This window comes from Lissotriton helveticus, chromosome 5_1 (genome assembly GCF_964261635.1).
Source record: "Lissotriton helveticus chromosome 5_1, aLisHel1.1, whole genome shotgun sequence".
NCBI classification, from domain to species: domain Eukaryota; kingdom Metazoa; phylum Chordata; class Amphibia; order Caudata; family Salamandridae; genus Lissotriton; species Lissotriton helveticus.
Window position 1 is genome coordinate 2,108,853,868 of NC_136065.1, and position 22,624 is coordinate 2,108,876,491.

At 50.2% G+C, this 22,624-nt stretch overlaps 1 protein-coding gene across 1 annotated transcript in view; it reads right to left on the reverse strand.

Annotated features, from left to right (window-relative positions):
• LOC144756383 (zinc finger protein Gfi-1b-like) overlaps nt 1-7,523 on the reverse strand; it is a 154,224-nt gene extending 146,701 nt beyond the window's left edge. The window contains exon 1 of the mRNA XM_078646163.1: nt 4,348-7,523. The gene's annotated coding sequence lies outside the window, so the exon portion shown is untranslated. The remainder of the gene's footprint in view (nt 1-4,347) is intronic.
• Between the last annotated feature and the right edge of the window lie 15,101 nt (nt 7,524-22,624).

Below are 22,624 nucleotides of genomic sequence, written 5' to 3' on the forward strand. Positions count from 1 at the left end.
CATTGAAGACACCATGACACACCACCCTACCAGCAGCAATCCAAGCAGCTCACATCATTGAAGACACCATGACACACCACGCTACCAGCAGCCATCCAAGCAGCTCACATCATTGAAGTCACCAAGACACACCACCCTACCAGCAGCAATCCAAGCAGCTCACATCATTGAAGACACCATGACACACCACCCTACCAGCAGCAATCCAAGCAGCTCACATCATTGAAGTCACCAAGACACACCACCCTACCAGCAGCAATCCAAGCAGCTCACACCCTTGAAGGCACCATGACACAGCACCCTACCAGCAGCAATCCAAGCAGCTCACATCATTGAAGACACCATGACACACCACCCTACCAGCAGCAATCCAAGCAGCTCACATCATTGAAGACACCATGACACACCACCCTACCAGCAGCAATCCAAGCAGCTCACATCATTGAAGACACCATGACACACCACCCTACCAGCAGCAATCCAAGCAGCTCACATCATTGAAGACACCATGACACACCACCCTACCAGCAGCAATCCAGCCAACTCACATCATTGCAGAGTCCACGACAGACCACCCACTCAGCAGCAATGCAACAAGGTCGCATCTTTGAAGGCACCATGGCACACCACCCCAGCAGCAGCAATCCAAGCAGCTCACATCATTGAAGACACCATGACACACCACCCTACCAGCAGCAATCCAAGCAGCTCACATCATTGAAGACACCATGACACACCACCCTACCAGCAGCAATCCAAGCAGCTCACATCATTGAAGACACCATGACACACCACCCTACCTGCAGCAATCCAAGCAGCTCACATCATTGAAGACACCATGACACACCACCCGACCAGCAGCAATCCAAGCAGCTCACATCATTGAAGACACCATGACACACCACCCTACCAGCAGCAATCCAAGCAGCTCACATCATTGAAGACACCATGACACACCACCCTACCAGCAGCAATCCAAGCAGCTCACATCATTGAAGACACCATGACACACCACCCTACCAGCAGCAATCCAAGCAGCTCACATCATTGAAGACACCATGACACACCACCCTACCAGCAGCAATCCAAGCAGCTCACATCATTGAAGACACCATGACACACCACCCTACCAGCAGCAATCCAAGCAGCTCACACCCTTGAAGGCACCATGACACAGCACCCTACCAGCAGCAATCCAAGCAGCTCACATCATTGAAGACACCATGACACACCACCCTACCAGCAGCAATCCAAGCAGCTCACATCATTGAAGACACCATGACACACCACCCTACCAGCAGCAATCCACGCAGCTCACATCATTGAAGACACCATGACACACCACCCTACCAGCAGCAATCCAAGCAGCTCACATCATTGAAGACACCATGACACACCACGCTACCAGCAGCAATCCAAGCAGCTCACATCATTGAAGTCACCAAGACACACCACCCTACCAGCAGCAATCCAAGCAGCTCACATCATTGAAGACACCATGACACACCACCCTACCAGCAGCAATCCAAGCAGCTCACATCATTGAAGTCACCAAGACACACCACCCTACCAGCAGCAATCCAAGCAGCTCACACCCTTGAAGGCACCATGACACAGCACCCTACCAGCAGCAATCCAAGCAGCTCACATCATTGAAGACACCATGACACACCACCCTACCAGCAGCAATCCAAGCAGCTCACATCATTGAAGACACCATGACACACCACCCTACCAGCAGCAATCCAAGCAGCTCACATCATTGAAGACACCATGACACACCACCCTACCAGCAGCAATCCAAGCAGCTCACATCATTGAAGACACCATGACACACCACCCTACCAGCAGCAATCCAAGCAGCTCACATCATTGAAGTCACCATGACACACCACCCTACCAGCAGCAATCCAAGCAGCTCACATCATTGAAGACACCATGACACACCACCCTACCAGCAGCAATCCAGCCAACTCACATCATTGCAGAGTCCACGACAGACCACCCACTCAGCAGCAATGCAACAAGGTCGCATCTTTGAAGGCACCATGGCACACCACCCCAGCAGCAGCAACCCAACCAGCTCCTATCCACAAATACGCCAAGCCACATCACCCCATCAGCTGCAATCCAACCAGCCCACCTCCTTAAACACTCCACGACAGACCACCTCTACAGCTGCAATCCAAGCAGCCCACACATCCACAAATACCCCATGCCCGATCATCCCATCGGCAGCAACCCAGCCAACTCACATCCTTCCACAGTCCATGACGGACCACCCACACGCATTATACTCACATATAGCAATAAGCAACAGAGAGGTGACCAGTCAACCTTTGCAAAGGGGCTTCCACTGCGCTGCAACCCCTGTTGCTGCCTCGTTATTAACTTTTTGAACAGTTTGACCTGGGAACATTTTATTCTTTTTGTTAAAATCTTCAGATTATGCAGCAGATAATGGTTTATGTGGCAAAGGTGGCAGAGCTATAATTATGTGGCGGCACATTCGATCGCATAATTCAGTGGCCCTGGTTATAGCAGAGCAATCCAATACAGAATGCCCTCAACTCTACCTGCTGGAGAAAGTGACAGTCACAGACATCAGGTCAACAGTCTGGGCCCTGGGGCCCTGGCATGTGGACGGCCCCCTCCGCTCCGAGGGAGGCGCCCTCGGCCCCCTAGCAGGCACAGCTGCTGCAATCCAGAGCAGATGTGGCCCTCGCCTCTCCGAGGACCCCGGCATCTCTCTGCACGGACTCTGCTCACACTTGCTCACTTAGACACTCAGGCTGCAGTTCGTGGCATCCAGGCCTGGGATCGGCACCCATATTTGCATACTCATTTGCATATGTCCCGCAAGCACTGGAAGCAAGCTGTGTCCTGCTGTAAACAGTTATGGTGTTGTATTTCAGAGGCCTCTGCTGGGACCCACAATCTCCGGCCCTATTCGAGGGTCTTTACTGTGCCCGCCTTGAAGGGGCTTTAATAAAATATAGAGCTTGACGGAGATGCTCGTGTGTGATGATATCCGTGTAGCGCCCACTACGAAATCAGTTGTCAATATTGCACTATTGGTGCAGTATTAGGGCCTCGGGCGTCATCTATTTGATTTGTGCGCTCGTGACAGCACGAAGAGGCGGGCAACCATCCCTACATATGAATATATATATATATATATATATATATATATATATATATATATATATATATATATATATATATATATATATATATATATATATATATATATATATATATATATATATATATATATATATATATATATATATATATATATATATATATACGACTCCAAAGTCCCAGAATTCCAATGTTTGAGCCTGGTGTGAAGCTAATATGAGCTCGGGTTTGGAGTGTGTCGTTGTGTCTTTTTATAGAACAAGCGTCATTTTAAATCAAACTCATTTTACTTCCTCTCGGACTTACACAACCCACCACACTAACTCTCCAGAATCGCATCCAAACAAGGAACACTCTCCCAAATAAAATCAAACAACCACGCGCCAATAAAAAGTCACTGTTAGAGGTTGGCGCTGGGTGTTAAGCAAAAAAAACGCCAAAATGAAGACAGCGCACTGATGCCATGAAAATTATTAAAAACGCTATGCAAAGCTATAATAACATCACACTCAGGGAACTGCCGAGTGATGGGAGATGTGTCTATAGGGGCAAATTAGTCCCCTCCTGTGTGTGTGAGTGAATCGACTCGCCCATCAGTTATTGGTTGGGTTTGGGGCGACCTGGGGCGTTGTAAGAGGGGTGAGCAGGTACCCGCAGTTCCTTTTCTGTAGACTGTGACCCGAATGGGGTCTAGTCCCGGCGCGTGAGGCCACACCCGGGCAGAGGTCACCCCACAGACCCCACGCTCCGAGGGTCGCTGCAGGAGCTGTGTTAGTAATTGTGAACTACCTCCTAGGGCTCAATATAAACATGTAAGCGCTATGTTTCTTCTTCTACACCAGTATGACTGAGTTACATAAACAGAGGTCGACCCCCCCCCCCCCCCCCCCCCCCCACTACACAAACACCCGCGCGCACACACACACCCTAGTTTTACAATCAAAACGTACTTTCTGGATAGCGCTACAAACTTACTTCCACTGTCGGGCGGCTTCGTAGCTCTGTAAACACAGGTATTACCATTACCCTACTCGGTCTTATCACTCTATGGTGGATGAAAGACTGAGTCAGCCCATCCTTATTCGAACTTGTGAAATTGTTTATGTCAGGTTCGCACAAATCCGAAACAAAAATTAAACAGGAAAGTATAACAGACGAAATAAGGCAGGGGCTTATAATGGTATAAAGGCGTGTAACACTCACCTGTTCAGTGCTCTGTGCTTCAAGTGCTGGGCGAGGAGGCCGGCGGCCCAGGGGCGCAGTGCTCACACAGGTGGTGGAGCACGCAGGCTGGGGTGCATTGAGCCGTCAGTCCTGAGAGGAAGTGTTCAGTCCTGAATTAACAGGACTTGTAGAACAGACTCCGCGGCACTGCGCAGCGCTATGCTGAAATGCGTGGTCCTGGGGTGGAGTCTGCAGTGCTGAGGAACACTGTCGTTTTATGATAAAGTGAACTGTCCTTGTGTTAAGTGCACAGCCCTATGCTGAAAGGCGTGGTCCTGGGGCAGAGAGTCCAGTGCTGAGGGAAATTGTGTCGTTTCACAACAAAGTGAGCTGCCCTTGTGTGAAATGCACAGCCGTATGATGAAATGCGTGGCCCTGGGGTGGAGTGTCCAGTCCTGAGGTAGAGTGTCCAGGGCTTAGGGAAAATGTGTTGTTTCACAATAAAGTGAGCTGCCCTTGTGTGAAATGCACTGCCGTATGATGACATTCGTGGCCCTGGGGTGGAGTGTCCAGTCCTGAGGTAAAGTGTCCAGGGTTTAGGGAAAATGTGTCGTTTCACAATAAAGTGAGCTGTCCTTGTGTGAAATGCACAGCCGTATGATGAAATGCGTGGCCCTGGGTTGAGTGTACAGCCCTGGGATGAAGTGGAGTGAGCAGGCCTGGGTTAAAGTGCACAGTCAGGGGGAGAAGTGAGTGTCCTTCGATGGAGTGCGCTCTTCTAGATCGAAGTGCAGGGCCCGGGCCCGAAGTGCGCCGTGTTTCAAGGGAGTGTGCAGACCTAGTTGGAGGGCGCAGCCGGGCCCTCGCCCTTGAGTGCGCAGTCCTTGCCTTTGATGCGCAAGTTTTGGGGCGAAGTGCTTAGTACTTGGCTTAAGTGGTCAGTCCTGGGATGGGGTACAAGGCCAGGGCGAAGTGTGCAATCCTGGAGTGAAGTGCGCAGTAGTGGTATGAAGTGTCCTGTCACGGAGTGAAGTGCAAGACCTCAGCCAAAGTGCTTGGTCCTGTTAAAGTGCACGACCTGGGCTGAAGTGCGCAATGCTATCGTTGAGTGCCAGTTCTGGGGCGAAGTGTACAGTTCTGGACTGTAGTGCGCAGTCGGTCCTTGGCTGAAGTGCGCAGTCGGTCCTTGGCTGAATTACGCAGTCGGTCCTGGGCTGAAGTGCTCAGTCGGTCCTAGCCTGAAGTGCGCAGTCCCGAGGCTGCAAGTATTGAAGTAAAGTTCGTGATGTCCCGGCGTGGACTGCAAGTCTGACTCCCGGTCTGAACTGCGCAGTCCTGGCGCAGTTTTGAAGTACGCACTACTGGAGGTTTGCTGCACAGTTGTGGAGATAAGTGCTGAGCTCGTGGACGAAGTGCTCACTCCTAGGAGACAAGCACCTGCTGGGCTAAGGTTTTAGTCGTGGGTTAAAGCGAGCAGTTGTGAAGAGTGAGGTGAGGTGAAGACACAATCCGCGTCCAAAGTGCGATGGGGCACACGCCACGGGCTGAAGTGCGCAGCTGAGAGGGTGTCGTGCGCAGTTATGGGATGAAGTGCTCAGTCCTTGCTTAATGTCCTAAATCCCAGAGTGAAGAACACGTCCGGGGCAGCTGTGGGCTGAAGTAGACAGGCATGGGTGAAGAGAGCAGGCGTGAAGCATGCGGCCACTGGGTGGACTGTGCAGGTGGGTGGTGAAGTGCGCAACCCTTGACTGGAGTGTGGTGAAGCGCAACTCCCGGACTGAAGTGCCACTTGTGACGGCGCAGTGCCCAGTCGCTGGGTGAAGTGCACAGCCCTTCGCCGAAGTGAGTAATTGTTGGCCTAAGTGTACAGTCAAGAAGTGCACAGTCATGGGGTAAAGTGAACAATCCTTGGCCGAAGTGCGCAGTCGTGAAGCGCGCAGTCTTGAGGCGAAGTGAGCAATCCTTAGCCAAAGTGCGCAGTCGTGAAGTGCCGAGTCTTGGGGTGAAGTGGGAGAGAGGTGTGGCTCACCGGTTAGAGGCGGCAGACCTGTAAGCAGAGAACGGCCTGGGACCAGGGTTCAATTCCCGACGCGGCAGGGTCTTGAACCAGGGTCAACGGACTCGATAATTCTCGCCTCAGTGCCTACTCTAACCAGGGAACACACTCGGCAACTCTGGGCATTAAGCTTGCCTCATCTCTACAACGGCCCCCCACAGACGCCGGGGATGCCTGGTTTCACCCTGGAGATACCCAGAAAGGGACCATCTCACAGGGAAAACCAGGACGGGTTCCCCAGCGGTCTACAGCGCCAGGACACTTGGGTAGAGTAACAGTGCGCCTTACAAGTATCCCACATTTACATTTGGCCAAAGTGCCGAGTCTTGGGGTGAAGTGAGCAGCCCTTGGCCAAAGTGCCAAGTCTTGGGGTGAAGTGAGCAGCCCTTGGCCGCAGTGCTGAGTCTTGGGGTGAAGTGAGCAGCCCTTGGCCAAAGTGCCGAGTCTTGGGGTGAAGTGAGCAGCCCTTGGCCAAAGTGCCGAGTCTTGGGGTGAAGTAAGCAGCCCTTGGCCGAAGTGCCGAGTCTTGGGGTGAAGTAAGCAGCCCTTGGTCGAAGTGCCGAGTCTTGGGGTGAAGTGAACAGCCCTTGGCCGAAGTGCCGAGTCTTGGGGTGAAGTAAGCAGCCCTTGGTCGAAGTGCCGAGTCTTGGGGTGAAGTGAACAGCCCTTGGCCGAAGTGCCGAGTCTTGGGTGAAGTGAGCAGCCCTTGGCCGACGTGCCGAGTCTTGGGGTGAAGTGAGCAGCCCTTGGCCGACGTGCCGAGTCTTGGGGTGAAGTGAGCAGCCCTTGGCCAAAGTGCCGAGTCTTGGGGTGAAGTAAGCAGCCCTTGGCCGAAGTGCCGAGTCTTGGGGTGAAGTAAGCAGCCCTTGGTCGAAGTGCCGAGTCTTGGGGTGAAGTGAACAGCCCTTGGCCGAAGTGCCGAGTCTTGGGGTGAAGTAAGCAGCCCTTGGTCGAAGTGCCGAGTCTTGGGGTGAAGTGAACAGCCCTTGGCCGAAGTGCCGAGTCTTGGGTGAAGTGAGCAGCCCTTGGCCGACGTGCCGAGTCTTGGGGTGAAGTGAGCAGCCCTTGGCCGAAGTGCCGAGTCTTGGGGTGGGGTACACGTCCCAGGGGCCTGCCGTGGTGAACCTGCTGGCCACCCTGCCAGGATATCTCTGCCTCCCTCCGGCTCTGCCTGGGCCTCTACACGCACTTCTGTTTTTCTACCCACCGTTGATTTTTCAATCTGATTACTTGTGTCAAAATCTGTCGACCAATGGCGAGGCGCGGAGTTGGCGGTATTTGCTTATCAAAACTTCCCAGGCCTGTGCAACTGAGCGCCTCGTCTCGTAACCGCACAGACGAGACCTGTCCTCCGCCTCTGGGCGCAACCTTGTGCAGGTCGGCACCAAAAGTAGAAATATGTGTCTACATAAACATTCACACACTCTAGTGCTTTGTAAAGTGCCGCTTCCGAGCGCTAGCTCACTAGGCAGGCAGATGGAAGTCCGACCCAGGGGTAGAGGGGTCTCCAGCTGGTGCGGTCGGGCCCCCACTGAGAGGTCGAAGGCTGGACACAGTCATATCGGTCTCTGTGCACCAACCAGCAGTGCTTTGAAGCAGGCTAAACTGTCAATCCGAAGCACTATTTTATTGTATTGTAAGTTACATTTATATAGCGCTTACTACCCCTGACGAGGCGTCAAATCGTTTTTTGGGTGAGTAGCACGCTACTCTGGGGCCCATAAAGGATAGTGGTGAATAAGTATAGTGAAATTTGAAAGTAATTTGAGTGGTGGGTAATAATAATATAATAATAATACAATCTTTATATATACAATCTTTTTTTTGTGTTTAAAAGTTTTTATTGAATTTTCAGGAAAAAGAAACAAACAAGCAGGCAGAAAGAAAAAAAAGGCAAAAGCATTCATGAAAATATGAAACATATTACAAATTATAAGCAAGCAAGTAATATACAAAAACTGTATGCGCATAAACAGGAAAGAAAAAGAAGAAAAAACGAAAAGAAGAGATAGAAAGATCTAAAATTGTATATAGAGAATTAGTGTAAGGGAGCATGGGTAGAAAGATATGTTGTAAAGGGTAGCCAAAGAATATATACATTCTTTATTCGGCATATAAAAATAGCATAGAAGAGTGGTGGGTATGTTAGTCAGTTATTTGGATTGAGAGGGATAGAGGAGGGATAGAAGAGGGAAAAAGGTTTGCATTTATATAGCGCTTGCTACCCTTGTAGGGGTGTTGAAGCGCTTTTCTCGGCGAGTTGTACAGTACTCTGGAACCCATAAAGGATTAGTAGTGAATGTAGCATAGTGAAATATGAAAGTAATTTCTGTGGTGGTATGCTAGAGCCAATAGAAAAGGCTGACCTATCTTCTCGGCACCCAGCCTGCCCGGCCTGGGTACCGATTAACCAGCTGTGCTCCCTTAGTCCTGAGGCTCTTTCGCCCTGATCCTTTGGGGTCTCCCAGACTTACCTGTAAGTTCCCTTGTGCAGCCTGTTTTGAGGTGGCCCCCTTTCTTCATAGCACACCATCTACCAACGACCTGAGCAACCTGCTCCCGGCCGAATCCTGGATTCTCCTGACGATCCACCAGTGGAACATTGGAACTTGGCCTGCTGCTACCTTAAACCATGAGGTGAACCCCTAGAACCAACTGTAAGATGTTATAAACATTTCTGTATTTTCTCCACCGACTTTCATTGTGCGTAATTGCGTACAACACTAAATTATTTTCCGACCTATGAAAATTCATAACTAAAAATTTACTTACCTGTGAACAAAGTTCTTGGTTTTAAAAATGATATAAAATCTGTGTTATTTTTGCAAATTGATCTTGGATTCATTCTTGAGTGAGTGTCTCATTTATTGCCTCTGTGAGTACAGTGAATGATTAGCACTACCCTCTGATTAGCCTACCTGCTCGCCCACACTACCACAAATAGAGCTTTAGTATTATCTACTTTTTTCTCTGTAAACCAATTGGGGATCCATTGGACTCTCTGTGCAGTGTACTTCATTTTAGTACACTATATAGAGAGCCAGATTCCTACACTCCCTCTCCCCCAGGAGCAGCTGTCTTGGAGCTGACAAGGAAGGAATGCAAGTGTGTTCAGTCCCAGGTCTGTAGTGGACTCCGGGCCATCTTGCACAAAGCCAGGCGCCATTTTGAAGGCACCATCAGAACTGTGAAGTACAATGGACAGCACCATACACTCATAGGGACTCACCTTGTGTCTAAATATTTGAATATACGAGCCGGAATTTTTGGATCGCTACAGACGACTTTAAGACTGTGATCTACTAGGTCTCAAGTGAATGACCCCAGGAATTTATATTTCTAAGATAACGAGTGGGTTGGAACTTAAAATATACATATTAAGTAGATATAAGCCTTGAGAAAGCCCTGCTGGGTGAAACGGGTGTCGGCTGCCGTTTGTATATGGACTAATAAAGTGATAACGGAACACTTTCTCCAGATGAGGACTATTTTTTGTGGACTGTGTGTTCAGATAGCACATATGTGAGTAGACTAAAAAAAATTGACTTTTCTGCAGATTAAGTTGAATTGGTCAAGGAACTGTTTAACTACTTTTCTTTGGTGTGCTTTGCTGCTTTTGAGATAGCACCATACACTCAGCCTAGTGCCCTCACAGCCCTGAAACTCATCCACAGTCATAAACATACATTTCACAGATATTATTGTGGTAAGGGAACCCAGTTAGGAGAGAATGAACAGACCTTTAAAACAGGGGAAGCAGAATTAGGCTGCCAACATTGTCAGTCTCCAGAGCAGTTCTAAAAAATGATCTGCCTAATTAAATTCCTGTGTGTCCTACAGAACACTCCATTTGAGGTCCCTAATCAGTTATTTAGGGAAGTGGACGCAGTGACGAGGGACCTTCTGCGGGACGGGGGATCCCCCAGGTTAACACTTGAGACCTGACCAGGAAAACCTATGAAGGGGGATTTGCTCTCCCAAAATCTAAAATTACTCTACTGGGCGTCTCAGCTGTTGGTGGCTAATGACTTGGGGCCAGATGTAGGTAATCACATATTACCGATTCCTAAATACCGAATTTTACCGATTCGGTATTTAGGAATGGGAAAATGTGATGTAGCTAATGATTCGGTAAATTTTACTGAATCAGTAATATTCAGTTTTTACCGATTCAGAATTTAAACGAATCGGTAATTCCCATTCATTCCTATTTTTTTTATTATTTTTTTTACTTCCCCCTATTACTGATTCGGTAAATACCGAATTGGTAATAGGGGGAAGACTCACAAGGGTGGCAGGGTGTCACATTGACACCCTGTTGCACCCCAGAATAGTGCATGGGTGCACATGTGGCACACATACATGCCCTATGTATGTCTGCCACATGGCACTGTTAATAAATCACAAAATTGCTTTTTTAACGGTTTTCGATTTTACCACCAACTTGTAGTTGGTGGTAAATAACGAATCCTTAAATGAGAAATGCACTCACTTGAGTGCTCCCTAGGGATTCGGTAAATTACTGATTCGGTATCTTAAGGATTCGGTAATTTACTGATTCCTTTAATTACCGATTCCTTAAATTACCGATTCGGTAAATTATCGAGTCCTTCAATTTGGCCTCCTACTTCTGAAAAGCCTAATGACGCAGTCGGTAACGGTCGGTAACACGGTCGGTAACGGTCGCAATTCGGTAATTTTGGCCGTTACCGACCAGTATTAGGCTACCTACATCTGGCCCTAGGTGTATGCAAGCCAACTGATGGGAGATAGTAAGGCAATGGACTCGAAGGGATAGCAACGATACCTGTATGGGGATGAACGGGCAGGCGAGTGGTGTGACTATGGAAAAAGATGACAGTGGCCACAGGGTGAAAAGCTGAAACTGTACACACCACTCTGGGAGATGGAGGTATTGAAAGACCTAGGGCTCAGGGAGAGGTACATGAAGTGGGACCAGCTGGGCATCTCAGAGGTAGGTGACGTCTGGAAAGACGGAGACGTGTTACCATTCCGGGAACTCCAGATGTAGTATACCTTGGCAGATAGCCGGATCTTCATTTCAAGCAGAAGTGGCATATACTGAGGGCGTCTATCAGCAACCTGGAAGAAATGGGGATAGAAACACCATTAGTAATAAAAAATGCTGGGGGGGCCCCTGCACAAACATGCCTGTCACAGATCCACGCCATGCTACTTAACAATAGCCTTCCCACCCTCGCCCTGACACGGCCCTCAGAGACAGCTAGGAGTGAGATGCGGGGAGACTTGAGGATGGCACCTGGGTAGAAGCATGTGGTTACCCTAGGGTAGAGGCTACCTGGGCAGGCTTTAGATTGGCACAGCTACAGGTGTTCCACCGGACACACTATACTGGAACACAGCTGTTGGTGATGAGTAGGACAGATACTAATAGATGGCTCAGAGGTTGCAGACAAGGAGGAACGCTACAGCATACTCTATGGGACTGCCCCCGTCTACATGGGTTCTGGGACATGGTCAGCAACACGCTTTCAAGAGGGCCGGTGTGAGAAGTTGGCCTGATGTGCAGTGCTCACTATTCTAGTGATCACTATATATCAGTCCAAACAACCCTTATTGATGATTGGTTGTAAGTCAACCTTATAGACCAGCTATCCTAGTAGCATGGATACGAGCAGTCTAAGGCTAAGACTCTAGAGGGCGTGTTAAGCCAGCTGTTTTACCATCACATTACCCCTTGAACACCCAGTGAAAGGACACCACACAAGTTGTTATGAAAATAAACAGTGTATTTATTTATAACAAGACTACCCTGGCTCTTTATGAGACAGGGAGCTAAGCACACAACAAAACTCTTACGAAAATACTTTTAAGTTAGCACGTTACACAAATGCCCGAGGGGCACGAAAAACCATATACGCTAAAAGTGGAATGCGAATTACTAGCAGGTAAGTAACAGTTCTAATAGGCTTTGGAATCGCTAGGACTGGATTAGGGAATCGTTAGATTACTACTAGGAGGCCCAGGGGACTCGGGTGCAGAGTGTGCACTCTCACGCGGGATGCGGGACAAAGTCTATGGAAGCTAGAATTCACAAAGTTAGTGTTCACGGGCGAACCCGACCTGGTAGGGAGAAGACGACAGTGGATCCTGACCCTTGGATAGTGAGGCTATGCTGGGACACCGGAGTGCCGAAGTTACCTAGCCCAGGGGCTGCAGCTGCATAGGTCTGAAAAGACGTCGGGGATCTCGTTGCCGGACCAGGAGCCTGGAAGGAAGAAGTTGCTGGCAGGCGACCAGTGAAGAAAAGTTCGATGGATCCAAGCCTGGATCAAGGAAGAAGAAACCTGAAAGCAGAGGGGACCAAGTTCTTGAATCACTAGCCAGTGATTAAGTGGGCACCAGGATGGCACCGGGCGAAGTCACCGCAGTCAGGTGAGTGGGCGCTGCTGGGCTCTGCAGTCTCTCGGACCAGGAGGCGTTGTCGGCGACCAGGATGGAGGTGCGAGCTGTCCCACGAAGGATGAAGTCGTTGGCGTCGAAGTTACCCAGGATTGGGCAACAAGCCTTGGCTAATTCAAGCCCACGCGGTGGACTCAAAATGGCGTCTTGAGTGGACCAGGAGGGTCCGGGGTGCTCCTCTTCTGGAAGGGAGCAAGGGCCAGTCTGGAGCAACCAGACCAGCAGCAGAAATGTCGTCGGGCGTCGTCAGGAAGGCCACAAGCCAACGGGCTAGTAGCCAAACAACGCGGTGAGCAGCGGAAAGCAGAAGGGCCCCACGCAGATCGTGGAGATGCTGGGGGGCTGCTCTTCGGTGCTGGAGCTGCTCAGGGTGGGGGCTTCTCGGACCCCAAAGCACTCACCAGTAGATTACTCGGCGGGCTTGCTGGAAAGAAGTCGTGCAGTCTGGAAGATGGCCGGTCCCTCGAGGTCTCGTCACACCCACGAATCTCAGCGTGACTGATGATGCAGGTAGAGGTCAGAGGTGCCAGGGAAGCCGGTTCTCGTCGAGCTGGGCAGTCTTGATCCGGAGGAGAGACTTGCAGCAGACCGCAGTGTTCTTAGATGGTGCCTGCGGATGCAGGGTGACTACTCCTTAGTCACAAGGGAGAAATCTTAGGAAGAAGTCTTGAGTTCCTTTCGTGGAAAGTAGTTTCAGGATTCAAAGATGATCTGATTTGGAAGGGGGCCAGTCTCTACCTTTATCCTGTAAAAAGGGGCTGGCACGCGACTAAGTCCTGCCCTATGGGTGGGACTAGGAGGGGGGTGGTTACACCCACTTCCTTGGCGGGCTTTTCCCCAGCACAGGGTCTGGAGTGACCCTGGAACTGGTTCCAGCCAGCCTATGCACAGTGAGCACCGGGGTGCCACGTGCAGTCACCTTCCTCTAAAGCCCTGCCTACCTACAATACACAAAACCCTGTCTGGGACGGTGCTGGCACCGCCCCTGGCAGGAAACCCTTTGTCCTTATCTCCTGCTCTGGGAGGACTCCCAGCAGCAGGAGGGCAGACTTGTGTCTCGGTGGCAGCATCCATTTTGTGGATGCTAAGGCTCTGTCTGACTTTTAACCGGGTTATAGGTTACAGGCATGTCGTGTCCCTCTAGAAGGGTGGAATGCTAACCCCGTCGCCAGAATTGGCGAGGGGTTAGTATTCCAATTCGTATGACACCTTACTCGACATGTTTTGATAAAGCGATACCAGAGTTGGCACATAACCGCGAGGATTATAATGCACTTAAGAGTATATGGTATGCGATATCATGGAAACGGCTAAGGGATGGATCCCGAAAGCCGCAGACAGGCTCAGCTCGTGCCAGAGCACCATCTCACACGATTCCAAGCACTCTGCCTTCAGGATTGTTAAGGCCTGCCATAGGAGTGACTGATAGGAGATCTGTGTGTCCATTTTAGGGTTAGATATAGGTATACTATATCTAAAGCAAAGGGTGATTACACCACCTTGCCCCAGCTGTCGTGCAGCCAGTTGTGTCAGTTTAGTTAGTCAGCCCAGGGGTGGCATAATACATGCTTCAGCCCCTGGGAGACTTCTGGGTGCACCTCAGCCCTGGGTACAGGGACTTGGAGAGGGCCCAGTGCCAATTCAGTACCTGAGTACAATTTGGATAGAGAGAACAGCTAGGCTGTGGGTCTGATTAGCAGGCCCACAGCCAGGGAAAGTCGTAAACCAGTGCAGCAAAAAGCAAAAAATCTGGGTGATCATAGGATTGCAGACCCTACTCTCCTACATGACCCCCCCCCCCAAACCTTGGGACAATAAACTAACCTTGACCAGGTGAGTCTTCTTGCTCTAAGTGGAAATACCTGGAGAGCCCATCAGCATTGCTGTGATCAGTCCCAGGTCTATGCTCCACTGTAAAATCCATCCCCTGTAGGGAAATGGACCACCTAAGCAGTTTGGGGTTTTCACCCTTCATCTGATTTAGCCACAAGAGGGGCTTATGGTCTGTCTGAATGGTGAAGTGAGTGCCAAACAAGTAGGCCCTCAGCTTCTTCAGGGCCCAGACCACAGCAAAGGCCTCCCTCTCAATAGCTGACCAATTTTTCTCTCTGGGTGTCAACCTTCTACTAATGAAAGCAATAGGCTGATCATTACCATCAAAATTCAGTTGAGACAGAACAGCTCCCACACCCAACTCAGAAGCATCTGTTTGGACAATGAATGGCTTGGAGTAATCTGGACTCTTGAGGATAGGTGCTGTGCACATGGCCTGTTTTAGGTCATTGAATGCTTTCTGACAGCTTGCTGTCCACTGAACTTTCTTTGGCATCTTTTTGCTTGTCAGGTCATTAAGGGGGGTCACTATGGACCCATAATTTCTGACAAACTTCCTATAGTACCCAGTCAGGCCCAAGAAAGCTCGAACCTGAGTCTGGGTGATTGGAGGAGTCCAGTCCTTGATGGCCTGTATCTTACTCTCCAGTGGCTGAACCTGGCCTCCACCTACAAGGTGGCCCAGGTATACAACCTGTGACTGCCCTATCTGGCACTTTGTGGCCTTGATAGTGAGGCCTGCCTTTTGCAGGGCCTCTAACACTTTCCTCAGGTGGACCAGGTGATCCTCCCAGGTGGAGCTAAAGACAGCAATATCGTCAAGATAAGCTGCACAGAAGTCATCCAGCCCAGTGAGGACTTGATTCACCAACCTTTGGAAGGTGGCAGGTGCATTTTTCAGTCCAAAGGGCATTACCACAAATTGATAATGCCCTCCAGGGGTAGAAAATGCTGTCTTAGGTTTGGCTTCCTCAGCTAACCTGATTTGCCAATACCCAGCTGTCAAATCAAATGTGCTTAAGAAGTTGGCAGAAGCCAATCTATCTATAAGCTCATCTGCTCTTGGTATTGGGTGGGCATCAGTCTTAGTGACTGCATTGAGGCCTCTGTAGTCTACGCAAAACCTCATCTCTCTCTTACCACCCTGGGTGTGAGGTTTTGGCACTAGAACTACTGGGCTAGCCCAAGGGCTATCTGAGGGCTCAATGACTCCCAGTTCCAACATTTTCTGCACTTCAGTTTTGATGCAGTCTCTAACATGATCAGGCTGTCTGTAGATTTTACTCTTGACAGGCAGACTGTCTCCAGTGTCAACATCATGGGTACACCAATCAGTTTGGCTGGGTGTCAGAGAGAACATATGTCGAAAGGATTGCAGAACTTGCCTGCAATCCTGTTGCTGATGTTCAGTGAGGCTGCCACAAAAGACAACACCATCAACTGACCCATCATCAGGATTCTGAGTGAGCAGGTCTGGGAGAGGGTCACTCTCTTCCTCCTGTCCCTCATCTGTGGCCATGAGCCAGCTCATGTCCTTCCTGTCAACATATGCCTTGAGCCTGTTAACATGGAGCACTCTGAGAGGGCTCCTGGGAGTTCCAAGGTCCACCAAGTAGGTAACCTCTCCCTTTTGCTCAATGATGGTGTGGGGCCCAGACCATTTGTCTTTCAGAGCTGCTGGGGCCACTGGCTCCAGCACCCACACCTTCTGTCCTGGCTGGTACACAGTCAGTACAGCCTTTTGGTCATGCCAAGCTTTTTGAAGTTCCTGGCTGGCCTCAAGGTTTTTAGATGCCTTCTCCATATACTCAGCCATCCTGGAGCGGAGACCAAGTACATAGTCCACTATGTTGGTTGCAGGCTTTTTGAGAGGTCTCTCCCATCCTTCCTTCACCAAACACAGGGGTCCCCTTACAGGATGCCCATACAGAAGCTCAAAAGGGCTGTAGCCAACCCCCTTCTGTGGGACCTCTCTGTAAGCAAACAAGAGGCAGGGGATCAGGACATCCCATCTTCTCCTAAGAGGTTCAGGTAGTCCATGAATCATCCCTTTCAGGGTCCTGTTGAATCTCTCAACAAGCCCATTGCATTGTGGATGATAGGGTGTGGTGAACTTGTAGTTCACACCACACTCTTTCCACATGGCAGTCAGATATCCTGACATGAAGTTTGTACCTCTGTCAGAAACGACCTCCTTAGGGAAACCCACTCTGGAGAACACTCCAACTAGGGCTCTTGCCACTACAGGGGCTGTAGTGGTCCTAAGGGGAATAGCCTCAGGATACCTGGTGGCATGGTCCACCACCACCAGTATAAACTTGTGTCCTGATGCTGTCTGGGGTTCCATTGGACCAACAATGTCAATCCCCACTCTTTCAAAGGGGACCCCCACCACAGGTAGTGGTATGAGGGGGGCCTTTGTTGTGCCACCTGACTTACCACTGGCTTGGCAAGTGACACATGAGCGACAAAACTCCTTGGTATTCTCATTCATATGGGGCCAGTGAAAGTGTGAGACAAGCCTGTCCCAAGTCTTTGTCTGACCTAAATGACCTGCAAGGGGAATCTCATGGGCCAAGGTGAGAAGGAAACCTCTCAGAGACAAGGGGATGACCAGCCTCCTGGTTGCACCAGGCTTGGGGTCTCTTGACTCAGAGTACAGGAGTCCATCTTCCCAGTATACCCTGTGGGCACCTGTGGCATTCCCTGCAGCCTCAGCAGCAGCCTGCTGTCTGAGGGGTTCAAGGGAAGGGCAGCTCAACTGTTCCTTCCCCAGGTCTGCTCTGGAGGGTCCCCCTGAGCCCAGAAACTCAACTTGATCAAGTTCAAGCTCTTTAGGCTCAGTTTCCCTCAGCTCTTCTAGATCAGCCTCCTCAGAGACTTGATCCTCAACCTGGGGCAAGGGGGAAGGCAAAGCCTTACCCTTACTGCTCTTCTTCTTGGAAGGTGTCTGGTCCATAATTTCAGGATCCAGCACCTGTTCAGTGGGGCATTTTCTGGCCTGTGACCTAGTCACAGCAAGCACATGTGCTGGCAAGCCTAACATCTCCATGTGAGTCCTCTGCTCCACTTCTGACCATTGTGATGACTCCAAATCATTGCCCAACAAACAATCAACTGGGAGGTCTGAACTGACTACAACTTTCTTTTGTCCCTTCACTCCACCCCAGGAGAAAGCCACAATTGCCACACTATGACTAGTAGTGACATTGCTGGCATTGGTCACCAGGAAATCAGTACCTGGCATGATCTGTCCAGGGTCCACAAAGTTAGGTGTCACCATGGTGACACTGGCACAAGTGTCCCTATAGGCCTGAGCCATCTTGCCATTAATCAAAGGTGTCTGCCTGTATTTGCCCAAAGTATTGGGACTTATTTCAGGGGACATATCCATATCCCCTGTACAGACAAGGACAGCCTGAGTGAGTGTGCCAACTAAGTTGTCAGACCCCTCAGTACCCAAGGTTAACCCAACTAATGCCTTGGGAGTGACACTACCACTACTGACTGTACTAGGGGGTGCAGTTGCTTTAGGAGCTGTAGTGGCAGGAGTTTGTCCTCCTCCTCTTTTGGTGCACTCACTAAACCAGTGAGATTTACTTTTGCAGTACTGGCACCACCTTTTTGACTGGCCTTCTTGAGTCTTCTTCTTCTGGGAAGCCTGACCCCCACCCTCTTTGGTTTGTTGGGGACCTGGTGAAGACTTCTGGTCATTTTGCTCATTCTTAACATTACCCTTCTGGTCTGCTTTCTTCTGACCACCCTGGTTCTGGTTCTGGTTCTGCTTGATCCTTGTCCTGACCCATTTGTCTGCCTTCTTTCCCAATTCTTGGGGAGAGGTCAGATCTGAATCAACAAGGTGCTGGTGCAGCAACTGGTTCTGACAATTGTTCAAAATTTGTTCTCTCATCATTAGATTATACAATCCTGTGTAATCTGTAACCTTGCTACCCAGCAACCAGCCCTCCAAAGCCTTAGTGGCACAATCCACAAAATCAGACCAGTCCTGAGACTGAGTTTTCTGGGTGTCTCTGAACAGCAACCTGTACTGCTCAGTGGTTAAACCAAACCCATCAACCAGTGTATTCTTCAGGACCTGGTAATTGTTAGCATCCTCCACTCTTGTAGTGAGGAGCTTATCTCTACCTTTACCATCAAAGGAGAGCCACAGTATAGCTGCCCACTGACTCTGGGGAATGCCCTGCACAGTGCAGGCCCTCTCCAGAGCAGCCATCCATTTCTGGATATCATCCCCTTGCTTAAAGGGGGGCACTATTTTAGTCAGGTGTTTAGTATCTAAACCCTTCTCTCTATCTCTTGGGAGATTGCTGCCACCAGTGGGAGCTAGCCCACTCATCTGCTGCTCTCTTGCCAGGGCAAGCTTCTCTTTGGCCAGGGCAATTTCTTCCCTTTCAATCCTCAGTTCAGCTTGTCTCATCCTAGCTTCATGCTCTTTTCTCTGAGGGGAAGTAAATCTCCTCTGTGGAGGATTCCTTCTCCCCTGAGAAGAGGCATTAGAGTGCAGAGATCTATTGGAGTCCCTAGAAAGAGATCTATCTCTCCTAACTCCAAGGTTAGGCCCACTTCGGGTTAGTACTGGGGGGCCCCCAGATCCTAGCCCAAGCAAGTCTAAGTTGGTCCTAGTTAGCCTTCTGACTACCTCAAGACCCTTGTCTACCTCATCCCCAGAGAGTACCTCCTGATCCTCCTCCTCAACTGCTGAATCAGTGTTGTGGAGATCTGGATCCCCAGAGGTTCCCTCTAAGGCTGGCATGTTCTCATGTAACTGAGAAAGCTTTCTGGCATCATATGTCTCTAAGAGACCTATCAGAAAGGAAGTGGTGGGGTTAGACCCCTGCTTCAGTTTTCTGGAGACACAGATCTGTCTCATCTCATGAAAGCTGAGAGCTGCATATCTTGAAGTGACCTGTGGAGGGTCAACACTGACCAGGGGAGTCTCAGTAGAGTCCCCCTGAGTCGACATGCTTTTCTAGTGAGGTGTAAGTGGTGCACTTACCTACACTATATGTTTGCCTACTGATCCCTTGCTAGAGTTGTAGTTTAGGGTGTGCTAGGCCCTAGGAGCTACAACAGCTGGTTCAGTAGAACTCAGAGTATTCTAAGCTAAGTTATATGTACCTTTAGTACTTATGTGATCTTTCACAAGATATTCTTAGGGCATGTGTGGTAAAACAACAGCAAGCTCAAATCCCAACCGCTGCTCACCAATGTGAGAAGTTGGCCTGATGTGCAGTGCTCACTATTCTAGTGATCACTATATATCAGTCCAAACAACCCTTATTGATGATTGGTTGTAAGTCAACCTTATAGACCAGCTATCCTAGTAGCATGGATACGAGCAGTCTAAGGCTAAGACTCTAGAGGGCGTGTTAAGCCAGCTGTTTTACCATCACATTACCCCTTGAACACCCAGTGAAAGGACACCACACAAGTTGTTATGAAAATAAACAGTGTATTTATTTATAACAAGACTACCCTGGCTCTTTATGAGACAGGGAGCTAAGCACACAACAAAACTCTTACGAAAATACTTTTAAGTTAGCACGTTACACAAATGCCCGAGGGGCACGAAAAACCATATACGCTAAAAGTGGAATGCGAATTACTAGCAGGTAAGTAACAGTTCTAATAGGCTTTGGAATCGCTAGGACTGGATTAGGGAATCGTTAGATTACTACTAGGAGGCCCAGGGGACTCGGGTGCAGAGTGTGCACTCTCACGCGGGATGCGGGACAAAGTCTATGGAAGCTAGAATTCACAAAGTTAGTGTTCACGGGCGAACCCGACCTGGTAGGGAGAAGACGACAGTGGATCCTGACCCTTGGATAGTGAGGCTATGCTGGGACACCGGAGTGCCGAAGTTACCTAGCCCAGGGGCTGCAGCTGCATAGGTCTGAAAAGACGTCGGGGATCTCGTTGCCGGACCAGGAGCCTGGAAGGAAGAAGTTGCTGGCAGGCGACCAGTGAAGAAAAGTTCGATGGATCCAAGCCTGGATCAAGGAAGAAGAAACCTGAAAGCAGAGGGGACCAAGTTCTTTAATCACTAGCCAGTGATTAAGTGGGCACCAGGATGGCACCGGGCGAAGTCACCGCAGTCAGGTGAGTGGGCGCTGCTGGGCTCTGCAGTCTCTCGGACCAGGAGGCGTTGTCGGCGACCAGGATGGAGGTGCGAGCTGTCCCACGAAGGATGAAGTCGTTGGCGTCGAAGTTACCCAGGATTGGGCAACAAGCCTTGGCTAATTCAAGCCCACGCGGTGGACTCAAAATGGCGTCTTGAGTGGACCAGGAGGGTCCGGGGTGCTCCTCTTCTGGAAGGGAGCAAGGGCCAGTCTGGAGCAACCAGACCAGCAGCAGAAATGTCGTCGGGCGTCGTCAGGAAGGCCACAAGCCAACGGGCTAGTAGCCAAACAACGCGGTGAGCAGCGGAAAGCAGAAGGGCCCCACGCAGATCGTGGAGATGCTGGGGGGCTGCTCTTCGGTGCTGGAGCTGCTCAGGGTGGGGGCTTCTCGGACCCCAAAGCACTCACCAGTAGATTACTCGGCGGGCTTGCTGGAAAGAAGTCGTGCAGTCTGGAAGATGGCCGGTCCCTCGAGGTCTCGTCACACCCACGAATCTCAGCGTGACTGATGATGCAGGTAGAGGTCAGAGGTGCCAGGGAAGCCGGTTCTCGTCGAGCTGGGCAGTCTTGATCCGGAGGAGAGACTTGCAGCAGACCGCAGTGTTCTTAGATGGTGCCTGCGGATGCAGGGTGACTACTCCTTAGTCACAAGGGAGAAATCTTAGGAAGAAGTCTTGAGTTCCTTTCGTGGAAAGTAGTTTCAGGATTCAAAGATGATCTGATTTGGAAGGGGGCCAGTCTCTACCTTTATCCTGTAAAAAGGGGCTGGCACGCGACTAAGTCCTGCCCTATGGGTGGGACTAGGAGGGGGGTGGTTACACCCACTTCCTTGGCGGGCTTTTCCCCAGCACAGGGTCTGGAGTGACCCTGGAACTGGTTCCAGCCAGCCTATGCACAGTGAGCACCGGGGTGCCACGTGCAGTCACCTTCCTCTAAAGCCCTGCCTACCTACAATACACAAAACCCTGTCTGGGACGGTGCTGGCACCGCCCCTGGCAGGAAACCCTTTGTCCTTATCTCCTGCTCTGGGAGGACTCCCAGCAGCAGGAGGGCAGACTTGTGTCTCGGTGGCAGCATCCATTTTGTGGATGCTAAGGCTCTGTCTGACTTTTAACCGGGTTATAGGTTACAGGCATGTCGTGTCCCTCTAGAAGGGTGGAATGCTAACCCCGTCGCCAGAATTGGCGAGGGGTTAGTATTCCAATTCGTATGACACCTTACTCGACATGTTTTGATAAAGCGATACCAGAGTTGGCACATAACCGCGAGGATTATAATGCACTTAAGAGTATATGGTATGCGATATCATGGAAACGGCTAAGGGATGGATCCCGAAAGCCGCAGACAGGCTCAGCTCGTGCCAGAGCACCATCTCACACGATTCCAAGCACTCTGCCTTCAGGATTGTTAAGGCCTGCCATAGGAGTGACTGATAGGAGATCTGTGTGTCCATTTTAGGGTTAGATATAGGTATACTATATCTAAAGCAAAGGGTGATTACACCACCTTGCCCCAGCTGTCGTGCAGCCAGTTGTGTCAGTTTTAGTTAGTCAATCCAGGGGTGGCATAATACATGCTTCAGCCCCTGGGAGACTTCTGGGTGCACCTCAGCCCTGGGTACAGGGACTTGGAGAGGGCCCAGTGCCAATTCAGTACCTGAGTACAATTTGGATAGAGAGAACAGCTAGGCTGTGGGTCTGATTAGCAGGCCCACAGCCAGGGAAAGTCGTAAACCAGTGCAGCAAAAAGCAAAAAATCTGGGTGATCATAGGATTGCAGACCCTACTCTCCTACAGCCGGGCCTCATCCTGACCCTCACTCCAGCCTTGGGGATGCTGGGCAT